This window comes from Paramormyrops kingsleyae, chromosome 5 (genome assembly GCF_048594095.1).
Source record: "Paramormyrops kingsleyae isolate MSU_618 chromosome 5, PKINGS_0.4, whole genome shotgun sequence".
Lineage (NCBI taxonomy): Eukaryota > Metazoa > Chordata > Actinopteri > Osteoglossiformes > Mormyridae > Paramormyrops > Paramormyrops kingsleyae.
The window spans coordinates 42,236,036-42,252,640 of NC_132801.1; the positions used below are offsets into that span (position 1 = coordinate 42,236,036).

The following is a 16,605-nucleotide window of genomic DNA, read 5'->3' on the forward strand; positions in this document are numbered from 1 at the left end:
TTGAAAACTTAGCAATGGCTCAACTGCAAGAAAATAATCTAGAAATAGATAATGTCCAGGGTAAAACTTATGATGGGGGTGCAAACATGAGTGGGCTACACAAGGGACTTCAGGCAAAAATTTTCAAATAAAACCCTTGTATGTGCACTGTCAGGCACATTACCTTAATCCGGTGTTGATTGAAAGTGCAAAGTCAAACATCTATTTTAATTTTTTTTATTTAGTTGAAAGACTTTACACTTTGGGGGGGCAACTCATCAAAATGACACTGCCTTTATTGAAACAAAAGAAAATGAACCCAGATCTGCTTGCACATTGGAGATGAGTAGCTGTCTGACATTAGATGGCCCTGCCCCAAGACCCTGTGGAAGGTCTGACCAGCAGTCATGCAATTCCTTGAGGAACTGGGTGATGCAATGATTCTTCTCAAAATCATCAATTTTGAATTTTTCTTGTGTATGGGGATCAGTTGTCCAATCTTCCAGGTAACTGCAATTGCTTCTGATCCATTGTAGCAGACAGACATAGACTTGGCAGCAGCCTACAAAGTTGTAGATGGAGTTTTGCAGAGACTGGCACACAGCACAACAGATGAAGACTTTGAGGAAATTTTCAAACAGGTAACGGAGAAGGCAGCATCAGTCGGCCTGGAGCCCCCACATGAAGTCCCTGGGTAAGCAAGGAGGAGAAAAGTACCAGCAAAATTCGAGTTTGATGTGATATCATCTTCTCTTGACCATGCTTTCCCAAATTTGAAAGAGTAGTACCATGCTAAAATGTGCTATGTATTTTTGGTCACAATAACACAAGAGCTTCAGAGATGCTTTAAAGCAGAGGATAATTCCATATGGGAAATTGTGAATGGGTTCCATTGTCTGACCATTCCAGACAACTGGAAAGCCGCACACATTACAACAGAAGCACTCCAAGCTCCAAAGAAGTTCTGCACCTGTCAGTGTGACATCTATGCTTTCAGTAATCAAAGAAATCAGTACACATTTGGTTTTCCCTAACATGTTTGAGCTGCTTCCTGTCATGGATCCGGGCGGCTCGGGTGCGGGAACGTGGCATAGTGCACACTGAAAAAGGGTGGACGACCCACTGGCGGTTCCAAGAACAAAAGGGGTTTATTAAATAAAACAGAAAACACTACAAACACAAAAGCAAAAGGACCACAAGGGGTCAAAAACTAAAAGGGGATTAACAAAGACTAAATAACAAAACCTAAATACACATCTAAAACTGGGAATCTCAGACATAACAACCATCAAATGCAATCCCTACCTACCAACCAACCAACAACAACAACAACAACAACAACAACAACAACAACAACAACAACAACAACAACAACAACAACAACAACAACAACACAATGAACCACTGAGGAACTAAACAGAAGCAGGAACTAAAATACTAAAGGGGTAACGAGACTAACACAGGACAGGTGAGACTAATTAACAACGACCAGGGAAACAGGGCACAGGTGAAACTAATAAACTCAAAGGAACAAAAAACAGGGAAACTAAGAACTAACCAAGGACACAGGGAAACAGAAACCAACACTAGGGAATTAAACAGGTAAAGACACAAGCAGGGCCACAAGGAACAAAACCAAAACCAACTACAAAATCAGACACAAGAACTAAAGAAGGGTACACAGGCAACCACATGCTCAACACATTGAGCCACATGACCAGACAGGTAACAGGAGAGAACAAAGACTAACATGAAGGACGGGATGACCAGCAATGCCTGCTGGTCAAACGGGGAAGGGACACAGGGTGGGACAGGGCTGACCCTGACACTTCCAGTGTTAATTAAAGCTGGTGAAAACCAAATTTTGCAGCCTTTGCAAAGGGGAGAGGTTGTCAGACCTTCTTTTATTGGCAATTGAGAAAGATGTTCCAATCAACCAAAATCATGTTATAGACATTTTCTGGGACATGCTCAAAAGGAAGATTCTGCTTTAAATGTGAGGATCTACAGATCATGGGTGGCTTTCCCAAAAGCGAATGATCTTAGCGAATAATGAGCAACCATGTAAGTAAAGAACAAGTGAGGTTTATGTGCATTTCCAAATACCTTTCATTATTCTAGAATTAAATAGAATTAAAGAATGACCTTTAAATAGTACTTTGTTGGCTCCTCCCCAGCCTCCACATAAGAAAATCACAGACTATCAATAACAAGAACATTGATCCACTGTATTTCAGTGGTGAAATTTATTATATGATTGTCGTATCAGACATATACATATGTAAATAAAAATATTAAGTATTCAGAAAATCAATAAAACACACCAGACCAACCAAAACTAAGACCAAAATAAATAAATGTATTTAGTGAAAATATAGAAATGGGCTCACACTGTGCAATGGCGAGCTGCAATAATAAAAGGAAGTAATACTTCTCAAAAGAAGTCTTAAAACAAAACTTACTGAGTGTCATGACCTGCACGTCCAGTCCTCGTGTGTGCCACGCCCTCCTCGTTAACCCCGTGTCAATTCCCATTGTATCAGCTGTCTTGCGTTTATTCTGAGGACACGTCCTGTATTTAGTCTGCGTTCAAGTCTGTTTTCCCAGGTCTGTCATTCTGTTGAGAATCGATAGAAGGGTGAACGAGCAGGGCGCAGTGAAGCAGAGTCTGGGAGCCGTAAATCCAAGGCAAAGGGATTTATTGAGGGCAGACGGACAGACAGGGCACAGACTTCCACAAACGTCAATGACAGACCTGGGTTTCATGACCACCTGCAAAATCAACTTGACTTCCTGGATGCTGCCATGTCAAATGTTGTCTTCTGTTGACTTGCACAATTCTCTGTCATTGCTGGTTGTGAGGGGTGATACACTATCCCAATTCAAAAGTTGTTACTGAACACATAGTTTGATTGGTTAGCTCATTATGTAGCTTACCAGGGTTGTTCAGAATTTATGAATTGGATTTTTTATTAATTGGATTTGGCTACACCCTTTTAAGATGTTGAATTGAAATGACAATAAAAATGTAATGCATTTCAATTCAGTGCAATCATACAACACATAAATGTTATTTAATCTAGTATAACATGAATAATTAAATAACAGATTTACTTTCAACATCCTCTCCTGGAGCCGACACCTTATCATGGTGGAGGGGTTTGCGTGTTCCAGTGATCCCAGGAGCTAAGTTGCCCGAGGCTTTATGCCCCTGGTAGGTTCACCCAAAGCAAACAGGTCCTGGGTGAGGAACCAGACGAAGTGTGACTCATTAGACCCCTTATGATGAGTAATAACATAGATCCATGTTTTCCCTCGCCTGGACGTGGGTCACTGCCCCACCTAGAGCCAGGCCTAGGGGTGGAACTTGATGGCGAGCGCCTGTTGGCCAGATCTGCACCCATGGGGCCTGGTCGGGCACAGCCTGAAGAAGGCACGTGGGTCCCCGCTCCAATAGGCTCACCACCTGTAGGAGGGGCCAAAGGGTTTGGGTGCAGTGTGAGTTGGGCAGTAGCCGAAGGCAGGGACCTTGGCGGTCCAATCCTCGGCTGCAGAAGCTAGCGCATGGGACATGGAATGTCATCTCTCTGTTGGGGAAGGAGCCTGTGCTGGTGCGCAAGGTTGTGAGGTCCTGACTAGATATAGTCGGGCTCACCTCGACGCACGCCTTGGGCTCTGGAACCAATCTCCTTGAGGGGGGTTGGACCCTCTTCCTCTCTGGAGTTGCTCACAGGGAGAGGCGCCGAGCAGCGGTTGGGCAGACTTATTGCCCCCTGGCTGGGCGCCTGTACATTGGCGTTTTCCGCGGTGGACGACAAGGTAGCCTCCCTTCGCCTTCGAGTGGGGGGACGGGTCCTAACTGTTGTGTTGGAGAGTGCTCCTCCTGGGGACTCTCTTGTTCTGCTGGGGGACTTCAATGCTCACGTGGGCAATGACACTGGAGGGGCTTGATTGGGAGGAACGGCCCTCCTGATCTGAACCCGAGTGGTGTTTTGTTATTGGACTTCTGTGCTCGTCACGGAATTTCCATAATGAACACCATGTTCAAGCATAAGGTTGTCCATATGTACACTTGGCACCAAGACACCCTAGGCCGCAGTTCAATGATCGACTTTGTGGTCATGTCATCGGACTTGCAGCTGCATGTATTAGACACTTGGGTGAGCAGAGGGGTGGAGCTGTCAACCGATCACCACCTGGTGGTGGGTTTGCTCCGCTGGTGGGATAGGAAGCCAGTCATACTTGGCAGGCCCAAGCGTATAGTGAGTGTCTGCTGGGGACGTCTGGCGGAATCCCCTGTCAGAACAAGCTTCAACTCCTACCTCTGGCAGAACTTCGCCCATGTCTCGGGGGAGGTGGGGAACATTGAGTCAGAATGGGCTATGTTCCGCGCCTCCATCGTGGAGGCAGCTGACCGGAGCTGTGGCCGTAAGGTTGTCGGTGCTTGTCGCAGCGGCAATCCCTGAACCCGCTGGAGGACACCAGCGATGAGGGATGCTGTCAAACTGAAGAAGCATCGGTGGAGCGGGGGGGGTGGCTTACTGGGCTTAAGCCCGGGTTGTTGTTTCAGAAGCCCAGGGTCTTTTGGAGTGTAATTTGTTTCATAGTTAGATGCCTGACTGACAACTGAATAAAACAAAAACTACACACAATATTCAAAGCACATAGAGCACAGTCGTAAATTCCCCCTAATTTTGGTATGATCCGAGTTAATGCACTAGGCGACTGAGCACAGCACTTACGCATGTGAGCAAGGGGGGAGAAGCTGCTGCCTGCGAATTTGCTGTAGGAGAAGTGCAGACAGGCAGACAGAGGAGAGCTTAAGTTTGACCAGGTACCAAAGCAAATCATTCGTACTGTACAAATAATGTAAATATGACGGTGTATCACAAAAGATTGATATCAAACTGATCACTTGACCCATATTACGTTACTTGCTCTTCGAGTGAATCAACAAATGGCAAAATGAAAAGCCGAACAACAATGCTGTTTTTTTAGAGAGTCTTAGCTTACATGTGTGTTTATTTCATATTTTCAGTTGTTACCCTCCACGGCTAAATAAAGCACTCTAAATCGGTTTCAGTTATGTACTGATGTACACAACAATGGACATAAGGGGCTTCTTTCAAAGAAAAAACTCAGGTAAATGTTATTTTATATATTATGCTTTGTATGTTGTTCAATATATTTCTATGCAAAACAAGAGGAATTTCAATACACAGCAGTATATTCACAGTTGAAACCAGATATTTACATACACTTTGGGGAAAAAACATAAAAACATTTTTTTTACTGTTAAACATCAATTTAGAGTAAACTTTTTTGTTTTAGATAAATAAATATTGAAATATCCTTTGAATTAGTTAAATGTCAGAATAAAGAGAGAGAGAGATGTCTATTTTTTATCACTTTCATCAAATTTAGGAGTATATACAGTATACACTAAATTTATTGTGTCTTTAATGAATAAGAAAACTCCAGACGATTCCATTCTGATAGGTTAGTAGTAATAAATCTTCAACTTCACAGCATGTTTTTCAGTCATTTCTAACCCCCCCCCCCCAATCCTACATGCATACTACCCTTTGGGGCTAAGCCCCGGGTGTATAAAATATCTGGCTCCTCCTCTGTAAAGAAAGAGTCCTATCGAGCCTTTTTAGCCTGTGGGACTCCGGAGGCAGCTGATGAGTAAAAGCAGGCCAAGCGGAACGCGGCTTCGGCAGTCGCTGAAGCAAAAACTTGGGTGTGGGAGGAGTTTGGTGAGGTCATGGAGACTGACTTCCGGATGGCTTCAAAGAGATTCTGGTCCACCATCTGGCTGCTCAGGGAAGAAAAGTGGTGCAGCATGAACACTGTTTATGGTGGGGATGTGGCGCTGCTGACCTGAGCTCAGGATGTTGTGGGTCAGTGGAAGGAATACTTCAAAAACCTCCTTAATCTCACCGATATGCCTTCCAATGAGGAAGCAGAGTCTGGGGACTTAGGGGTGGACTCGCCTATCTCTGGGGCGACCACTGAGGTGGTTAAAAAGGTCCTCGGTGCCCGGGCCCCGGGGGTGGATGAGATCTGGCCAGAGTTCCTCAAGGCTCTGGATGTTGCAGTGCTGTCCTGGTTGACACGCATCTACAGCATCGTGTGGACATCAGGGGTGGTGCCTCTGGATTGACAGACCGGGGTGGTGGTCCTCCTTTTCAAGAAGGGGGACCGGAGGGTGTGTTCCAACTATAGGAGATCACACTCCTCAGTCTCCCTAGTAAAGTCTATTCACTGGTGCAGGAGAGGAGGGTCAATCAGATTGTCGAACCTCGGATTCAGGAGGAGCAGTGTGGTTTTTACCCTGGCCGTGGAACAGTGGACCAGCTCTATACTCTCGGGAGGGTCCTGGAGGGTGCGTGGGAGTTTGCCCAACCAGTCTACATGTGCTTTGTGGACTTGGGGAAGGCATTCGACCTCGTCCCTCTGTGAGTCCTGTGGGGAGTGCTCCAGGAGTATGGGGTGCCGGGCAACCTTATAAAGGCTGTTCAGTCCCTGTACAACTGGTGTCAGAGCTTGGTCCGCATTGTCAGCAGTAAGTTGGACTCATTTCCAGTGAGGGTTGGACTCTGCCAGGGCTGCCCTTTGTCACCAATTCTGTTCATAACTTTTATGGACAGACTTTCCAGGTACAGCCAGGGCGTTGAGAGTGTCCGGTTTGGTGACTGTAGGATTAGGTCTCTGCTTTTTGCATATGATGTGGTTCATCAGACCGTGACCTTCGGCTCTCACTGGAGCAGTTTGCAGCCGAGTGTGAAGCGGCTGGGATGACAATCAGCACCTTCAAATCCAAGACCGTGGTCTTCAGCCGAAAAAGGGTGGAGTGCTCTATCCGGGTCGGGGAGGGAGTCCTTCCCCAAGTGGAGGAGTTTAAGTATCTCAGGGTCTTGTTCACGAGTGAGGGAAGGACGGAGCGGGAGATGGACAGGCGGATCGGTGCGGCATCAGCAGTGATGCGGGTGCTGCATCAGTCTATCATGGTGAAGAAGGAGCTGAGCCAAGAGGCAAAGTTCTCGATTTACCAGTCAATCTACGTTCCTACCCTCACCTATGGTCATGAGCTGTAGGTAGTGACCAAAAGAACGAGGTCGCGAAAACAAGTGGCCGAAATGGGTTTCCTCCGCAGGGTGGCTGGGCTCTCCCTTAGAGATAGGGTGAGAAGCCCAGTCATTTGGGAGGGACTCAGAGTAGAGCGATCGGGCACCTGGTGTACGGCGCCTTCGTCGGCTTCAGCTGCACCATCGCCTACCCCGGCTTCCCCTCCCTCCTTGCCTACGCCGTGGTCCCTTCCATCTCCCTCCTTGCTTCCTCCGGTGCCCCCTCTGACATCCTCCTCTTTTTCTTTGCCTGTCCCTCCACCTACCTCCTCACTCCCTGCGAGGTCCCCTTCGGCTCCGACCTCACGGTTGCCTGTGGCCCCTCCGGCGGGCACCCCACCATGGTTACCTTGGGCTCCCTCAAGTCCTGTCTTACTTCCTGTCCTTGTGCCTGTTCTGTGTGTCCATTCTGTTCCTGGTCTCCCGTTGATGGTCTTGCTTTTGTTTTTCAGGTCCCGTGTCCCCGGTTTCGTCTTGTCCTTCGCCTCCCCTGAGACGCGGCCAGAGTGCGCGCCTTGGGGGGGGGGGGGTTCTGTCACGACCTGCTTGCCCGATCCTCCTGTGTGCCACGCCCCCCCTGATTACCTCATGTGAATTCCTGATTGTTCTCAGCTGTTCTGCATTTCCATCCTTTGGTCATGTGTATTTAAGTCCACGTCAGAGTTTGTATCCCGAGTTCCGTCATTGTAGTGTTATTTATTGTTATGCTGATTTTGTCCTGCATGCCTCTACGTCTCCCCATTAAATCCCTGTTTACCCCAGCCTTTTTGTCCTTCGCCTGCTTCCCCAGTCCGAGCTCACCGGGTCGTAACACATGTCTGTCATTTATCCAGCTGCCTGTGCCGCATGGGACTCCCTCATCAGCCCTAGACAACCCTGCCCGGTTTCCGTAAATCTCAAAATTGGAAATCATTCATACAGTTGTAGAAAAAATTAAGGGATCACAGCACAATTTTTTGTTTCACTCATTTGTCAATTCATGGGTATGTGTGTCTGAATAATATACAGTGGTACCTCGGTTCTCGAACTCACTAGAACTCGAATTTCTTAAAAGTCGAACAAACCAGTTTGACCTAGAACTCGATCTGAATATCAGAAGTCGAACCGTGAACACTGACCTAATATAAATTGTATGCACCAGGAAATGAGTCATACTACAATGCAATTCTTACTTGAATGCCTTCTTCACAGACTGGATTATTAACCAAATAAAGCAGCGCAACATTACAGTAACTAACAATAAATAAACCACTAACTTACGTGTACTATTAGAGCATTTATGTCATTTATTTAAACTTTATTTTACCAGGTAAATTAACTGAAAACCAGTTCTCACTGCTTTACGTGATATTCGGGAGAAATAGCAGACTACGCATCAGAACTGCCTGGGATACAAACATCATGCATGTAACTAAACTCTTCAGCCAATAAGGGCAAAAGTGTGTCGTCACGGAGGCGGTTCCAGTTTGTGCAGCCGGGTGAGAGGTCGCAATGCATCTAACTGTAATGCACTGCGTCAGGATCAGAATGCGTTGCTTTAAGCCAGCGCTGTAAGCAAGTCGAACGCACCCAATGACTGGACTGGGGAAACAAACTGAAACTTAATACAGAGGACTAATGACGGCAACCAGAAACAGCTGATCACATGGGGATCCCACACAAGGTTAACGAGGGGGCGTGGCACAGGGGTAATGTTGGGATAAGATCTTTATCGTTTTGGAAGCCATTAAGAAAAATATGCTCTTCTTGTTTTATCCTGTTCATTTTGTGTTTAAATGCTAAAAAAAAAAAAAACATATTTAGGTGTAATTTTGGGGGGCCGGGAGCCAATTAATTGGTTTTCCAAACTTTTTAGGATTCGATCCGGAGTCCGGAACGGATTAAGTTCGAGATACCACTGTATATATATATTTTTTTTTAAACCGCACCCTGGTTCTTCTCTGGTGCTCATTATTGAAGGGCTTCTTCCTTGCTTTTTGGGACTTCAGTTCTGCTTCTAGGAGCCTGATATACACTGCCCTAATAATGCACTTCACTCCTGTACTTATTTTTTAAAAATATAGTGGTCTCAATTTTTTTCTGCAGCTTTACAGTGCCCTCCACAGTTATAAGAACATAAGAACATAAGAACTATACAAACGAGAGGAGGCCATTCAGCCCATCGAGCTCGCTTGGGGAGAACTTAACTAATAGCTCAGAGTTGTTAAAATCTTATCTAGCTCTGATTTAAAGGAACCAAAGGATTCAGCTTGCACTACGTTATCAGGAAGACTATTCCATACTCTGACTACACGCTGTGTAAAGAAGTGCTTCCTTAAATACAGTTTGAAATGTTCTCCCGCAAATTTCCACCTATGGCCATGAGTTCTTGTATTTGAACTAATGCTGAAGTAACTATTTGGTTGAACAGCATCCAAACCTGTTAGAATCTTATAGACCTGGATCATGCCCCCCCTCAGTCTCCTTTGCTTGAGGCTGAACAGATTTAGCTCAACTAACCTTTCCTCATATGACATTCCTCTAAGACCACCCCTTGTAAAGATGGTTAGAGGAAAAAATGGTTGTAAAAATGGTTAGAGAAAATCCACCTTTTGGTGAAGCAGCTTCATATCAAACTGAAAATTTGAGAAAAATTCAACCTTTCATTAACATAAATTTATCCCAAGAAAAAAAATCCTTCAAGAAATAATCTTTAGCAAAAACACGCCAGTGCCATGATTATTGGCACCCCTGAAAATTATAGTGAACACAATGTAACTGAAGCATGTTTCCCCTGTAAATTGTACATCTTTGAGTTGAGTGGAGTGAATCAAAACCTTCAAGCTGTAATCCATGACTTCCTGGTTAACAGGGATATGAACGTGAGGTGACACAGAGCCCAAATTCCCTTAGTCATCCATCAACATAGGAAAGAAAAGAGAACATACCACCCAAATGAAGGAGAAGTGTGTTGACCTTCATAAGTCAGGGAATGGGTATTTAAAAATAGCTACTCACCTTAAAAATGACAAATTCTACTGTTAGGGCAATAATAAAAAAGTGGGCAACAACTTGAACTGTTACAAACCTGCCTGGAAGAGGACCCAAGTTTATTTTCCCCCACGTACAGTGAGGAGGATCATAAGAGAGGTAAAAAAAATCCCCAAGGATGACTGTTGGTGAATTGGTTGGGTTTCCACGTTTCTGAAAAAACTATCAGATTCATGCTAACAGATTATTTGGAAGGTATGCCAGAAAAAGCTTTTTTTTGGCAGTTAACCACAAACATAAGCACCTGGAATTTGCGTAACAATACTGCAACTAAACCAAATTCAAAGGTCTGATGAATCAAAAATGGAACTTTTTGGCAATAAACATAAGGTGGGTTTGGTATAAAAAGAAGGATGGCTATAATTAAATGAACCTTATCCCAAATGCAAAATATGGTGGGGGTTCTGTGATGTTGTGGGGCTGTTATTCCTCCAAAGGCCCTGGAAACCTCATTAGGGTACATGGCATTATGGACTCCATGAAATAGCAGGACATTTTAGATCACAATTTGGATGCCTCTGCCAGGAAACAAAAACTGGGCCATCATTGGATCTTCCAGCCAGACAGTGATCCTAAGTACATGTCCAAATCAACACAAAAATGGTTAGCTGACCACAGAATCAAGCTTCTGCCATGGTCATCTCAGTCCTCTGACCTGAACCCCATTGAAAACCTATGGGCTGAGCTGAAGAGCAGAGTGCACAAGAGAGGGCCTAGGACCCTGGATGATCTGGAGAGATTCTGTAAAGAGGAATGGTCTCAGATGCCCTGCTGTGTATTCTCCAACCATATAAAATGTTATAGGAGATGACTCAGTGCTGTTATACAGGCAAAGGGACGTTGTACAAAGTATTAAATACATGGATGCCAATAATTGTTGCACATGTGTTTTTGATGAAAATAATTATTTCTTTAGGAGGGATTTGTTTTTCTTTCAATAAATTTATTTCAATAAAAGGTTGGATTTTTCTCATTTTTTCAGTGTGATATAAAACTATACTGGATTTTTACTAATCCTTTTTACAAATCTTCAGAAGGGGTGCTAATAATTGTGGTATATGTTACAGTGGCACACTGCCTGCACCAGTGCAGTGGCATACCTTTGTATGATGATGAATTTCACAATGAATAATAGGCCCCTGCCAAGTTTGCCACATTGGCTAACGTTGTAACAAGGCTAGCAGCCCCACTGGTCGATATTGATGTTTGATACTAATATTAAATATTGAATTATATTGATATTGAATTGGACGCTATTACTTGGACGCCCGACCATTAAACAGTTATACTTGGTGACTGGTGAATACATTGTTCAGTGGGATAAAGAGACAGCCAGCCTTTTGCTGTTGCTTCTGGTGTGTTTATAAGCAATGGCACTGTTTTAAAATATAGCTATAATAAAGTGGTGTGTTACAGGTGGATATTTCATTGCAAGAGGAGTTAAATAACTCCGTACATAATTACCTACAGTATCCATGCCAATGTTGAAAGAAAAACATTATTATTATTATTATTATTATTGACAGAAATCATTTGACCCACAATGTTTATAACGGAACGGGACTTAATCTGGCAAAGTTGAAAAGTGAATGCAGTTGGGAGTGGGAGGTCCAGTACCACGCAGGGGCTGCAGGAGGACCTGCCGCTTCAATGACTGTCACTATAAAACAAGGTTGTAACCTTTAATATTTAAATTGTGTATTTTAAAATTTAACAAATTCTCCAGGAACGGTCATTTACAGTGACACGAATTTGCTTCATAAGTCTGGGTGGGTGCATAGACTTTTTGTTTTAAAGTCTGTCGGAGGAATTAAGGAAAATGTGATGACAACGCACGAGAAATAAGACTTCAGATGCATATATCTGTAAATCCTTCCACTCAAAAAACCAAGACTAAAGAAATGTTTTGTTTATTTTAAGTTTGTTATCTGCTAGTAATTTTGTTGGTAACGATAATTACGTTGCTATTTCTCTTTTCAGTAGCAAATTCATTTACGCAAGTCGCACCGATGTAGCGTGTGATCGCTAGTTATTTGTTATAAAAGAACAATTTAAAGACATTTGTAGCTAACGCTCGACAGCTGCTTTATATTACATTGCCATGCGCACTTGTCATGCCTTTTTTAAGACCGTGACATTACCGGTAAATAACGCAGATACCTGATACTACTGATTGTTCAAACCCAGAGCTGCCTGCAGTTTTGCGCATATTTTGTATAATTTCTGTTATAGCTAAACTTGGCAAAATGCATATAGGAGAAGATTAATTCAACGATTTTACATAGGTTATAAGAAAAAAAGATTTTACAACTTATTTTAAATATAAAAATATTGTCGTTATTTGATTATTTTTATCATGGCTGAAAGTATATTCTTATTATTGTGCCTTTTGTTTGTATTTTTTGTTATTTGCCGTTTAAGAACGTAAACACTTGTGAAAATATAAACGCTAATGAACGAAAGATTAACATATTAAAATTGTAGCAGAATTATGCGTGTCCCGGTCCAACTTAGTGTTGCGCCTGCCAAACCCCATATACCGCCGTTCTCTTTTCATGCCATCAGCGCTGTCAGTTTTATACGGTGTCTGATATTTGATACTTAGGCTAATTACAGATCGTTTCATTTGCATTTAACACCAGTTAAGCGATAAAATACTTAGTGGTGACATTTTATCAATCGCACTTAGTAACTGCTACCTCGTACAAATGTGCAACTCCTTTGTTTTTCCTATCAATTATTTTAACTTTCTGAGTGAGAAAGAAGTGGGCACGTCACGCTAATTTAAACACTGAGATTCATTGACCAATTTGCGTTTATCACATTTTTTCCTCGAGCATGAGAACAAAAGAGGGAGGTGATAGATTCAAGTTGGCTTACTTCAATAAGTTTTCTTAAAGTTGTGCAGAGACGGAGCTTTGCATTACTGCAAAACACATGAAACATTCACAGTCAAAATGCATGCCTACGCGTGGCTAATTCTAAAATTTAAGGAATGATTCATCCAGGGATGTTGATAAAGATTTTGGACCCCATGAAAGCATATCATATTGGGCCCCGCAGACCTGAACAATCCAGTTATTTTCCCATTTTTTTGGGCCTCTGGTTTTATAGAATAAGATGTTTGTATGCTCGCCTAGATAGTAAAGTTCATACTTCCATTACTGTTCTTTTCTTTACATAACATCATTATCTTTTCACGCTTTTCCAATGTGTGATAGCCGGGTCTTTCGTACACTGACACACGCGCACTCACGCGCGCAATAACTTACGTTGTATTTACGTTTATTAAGGCTTGTAATTAAATATTCTTAGCCATCCATTTATCACTTTTTCTTTACCCATGCCGAAGAGACGTTTGTTGGTAATATATTTGTTGCTACAAATGCCATAAGAGAATGATCAAAATAAGGGCATATTTACACATTGATCAAGCCGCACACACATGAGTAACTGCTACTAAATGTAGCAGCGACTGCAACTTGAAGTGAAGAAACTTCTTTTTATAAAAAAAAAAAAAAGAAAAAGAAAAGAAAAAACACTACCGATCAGCAAAATTGGGCTTTCTCAAGGATCTAAGACTCACCTTAGAGTCTGGGTCGGAGCTGACATAGAAAATTCGCCAGGACCTTTCTCCACGGTGCTGAACCTCCGCTAATCCAATAGAAAAGCAAGTGGTACGTATAATTTCTCTGCTGAGTTCAACAAATCCGCAACTGCTTTGAAGTACACGAACACTGTCAATCACGCCAAGTATTGTTTTTAATTTTCAACAAAAAATGGCCAAACTTTGTTAAATCAACGTAAAAACACATTTATTCATAAAACTGAACGTGTTGGGTACTACACACATCTTCTTGTCCGGCTAAACTGTCCAGTCATTGACTCTTTGCAATTATGCGCGTTCCCGTGCCAGGGACATTTTACTCGGAATGGTGGGGAGGGGGGCAGCCGAGCACTTCGCTTTTAAATGTGTAGCATAACGAACAGATGCTGCTGAATTAGGAAAGAAACACAGGCCCCTCCCAGCAGCGCCACGTTGCCTGTGCAACCTGGCATGTGGTACCGCTGGCAGCGCGAGGCCTGCAAAGACACTATTTATACTGGTGCAGACAGTAAGCGACTTGGCACCGTTCCTCGGCCCGAGCCTGCCAGCGTGAGCCCCTGGAAAGCACGAACCTCGCTGCCGGACAGGGGAATATTTTGATAGATGTGCCTTCCCCTACTCCACTTGATTCCTCTACCTGATTTGCTTTGCCCGTTGTTCTCCTCGCTACAGCTGTCACGAAGTTTTATCCAGCCAATACACTTACATTTTTATCTTTGGAGGACGAAAGTTTGGATCCCTAGTTTGTAAGCATGTTGTCAGTATACGTCTCGTTTCACCCAGACGCCATGGCAACGGCCCAGTGACCCTGGTGAAGTGATATTGGCTGATTAAAAATGTGATTAATTTCTTCGTAGCATTATCGTTTATTTAACCTTGAAATAAAATTATTCCTTGTTCAATGTTTATGTTTCGTAAATTAGTTATGTAAAATTCTTGTTTTGTGTAAATAGTATGATTAAGGGCAGTAAATCACTTGACCACCCTTACTGCGAAATCTTTTTCTGAGTCCCTGCACATCATCGACATTTATTTAAAGACTATGCTGTACCAAACGCGGAACTGTCCCTTAATGTTATTCTAGAACTGTGAAATTGTTAATAAAATCATATTTACGGCGTTCATCTTTTATATGCACATGTTCATAGTGCAGCTATCCAACGTATGCTAGTATTTATATTATTCTTTGTATACCTCATAAAATGTTTATAAACCTTTGTGTATTGCTTTTAATAAACCCTATATTTTTATTTTATAAGTTCATCTTAAAACAATGTAGTGTTGTAGAGAAATGTTTTTACTTTGCAATGTAATCAAATTAAACAACAAAAGTACGTTTTCAGTTGCGTACATGCTTAAAATTATAGGTTTTATTTAAAGGTTTAGGTGACAATTTAAACAAAGTAATTTTTCATACACAAATAATGACGTATGTCTAAGGACAGAAACGCTACGTAAGTACCACGTGAAACGTTTGAGTTGCTGTTGTTTTCATATGTATCCCTAAAACATAATTTCATTGTATTTAGGTTTTTTTAACTTTCTGACAAGGGTTCATTTATACAATATGGATTTTTTCTCACTCTGTACTATTGTTCGGGATGATGCAGTCACTCCCCGTGTTTGTCACTCATAGCGCCCTACACAGTTTGAGGAGCATATGGGTCCCGGGGCAGCGCTCCAAACTCAATCGAGGAAGCGGCAGTTCATGGCGGGGCTCTGGGGAGCAATATGGCGTAACTGCTGGCTGCCGTACTGCAATGGCCTGTACGACACCCCGGAATTCAGAAATAAATTGATAGTTCGTTATGTGTACAGCTCCTATGTGTTCATGTATAATTTTTATCTGTAGTAACCACTGGAGGCCTAATGTTTCAAATGTAAAGCTCGTACAGGTAGCCCACTGATTGTGAAAGAGTAGTGTAGAATACTGAAGGTTACATTCCTAGCCGCAGTATTAAGACCCATAAACATGATTTATAATTTACGACTAATGTGCATTTAATGTGTTGCTTATTACGATTTTATATAGGCCTATACATATATATGTATGTATGTACCTATGTATGTATGTCTGTATATTTGTATGTATGTATTCATATATGGTTCAGTTCATCCTGCTTTTATGTTGATTTGTAGTCCTACTTCTTGCAGTCTAGTCATTCGTTTTAAAAATTTCCAGTATTTGGAAATCCAGTATTGACGCATATTAGCTCCACACCCCCAAGAGATATAATTCTCTTTCGATGAATCACTGTAAAAAAATATGCTTCTATTTTATGTGGACAAAAAGTGTTATATTTTTAAGCATAAAATATTTTAAGTATTGAATTGACGAAGTTTTTATATACATAACATCATCAGTCACTCTATACTACGATGTATAAAACTGGAAAATAACATATATCTATACACGTTGAATTAAATCTTCGTAAAGTCATTTAGGCTACACACGAATGATAATAATAAAAAACACTTAAGGATACGATTTATCGATATGGTAATGTTCATGTATAAACGACTGTTAAACATTTTCACGTCAGTTATGTCTCAAGAAAAAAAATGGAACAATTTATGATTTGATGTAATTTTATTATAAACAATACTCAGCATTCAGAAGCACACTTCTCTTAAACCTTCGAATTTTTGTAGTTTTGCATGAAAAAATAGAAATGCTGGTTAAATAAGAACTGTTGTTTAGTGCGACACAGTCAAACAAATAGCAGATATTGCAAATAAAAATTAGGCATATTCGCCTATTTACTTATAATATAGTCGTAAAATGTTATAACATTAAAAAAAAACAGTATTAAGAAAGAAACGCTATTGTTCCCGCATCAATGTTACATAGCATAGTAT

At 42.1% G+C, this 16,605-nt stretch overlaps 1 long non-coding RNA gene across 1 annotated transcript; it reads right to left on the reverse strand.

Moving 5' to 3' along the window:
- Positions 1-202: 202 nt before the first annotated feature.
- LOC111836979 (uncharacterized) lies at positions 203-3,067 on the reverse strand. Its single transcript, XR_002836542.1, has 2 exons — positions 2,442-3,067; positions 203-669 (listed from the first exon to the last, which is right to left on the reverse strand). It is a non-coding gene; the product is annotated as an uncharacterized lncRNA (long non-coding RNA).
- Positions 3,068-16,605: the final 13,538 nt, after the last annotated feature.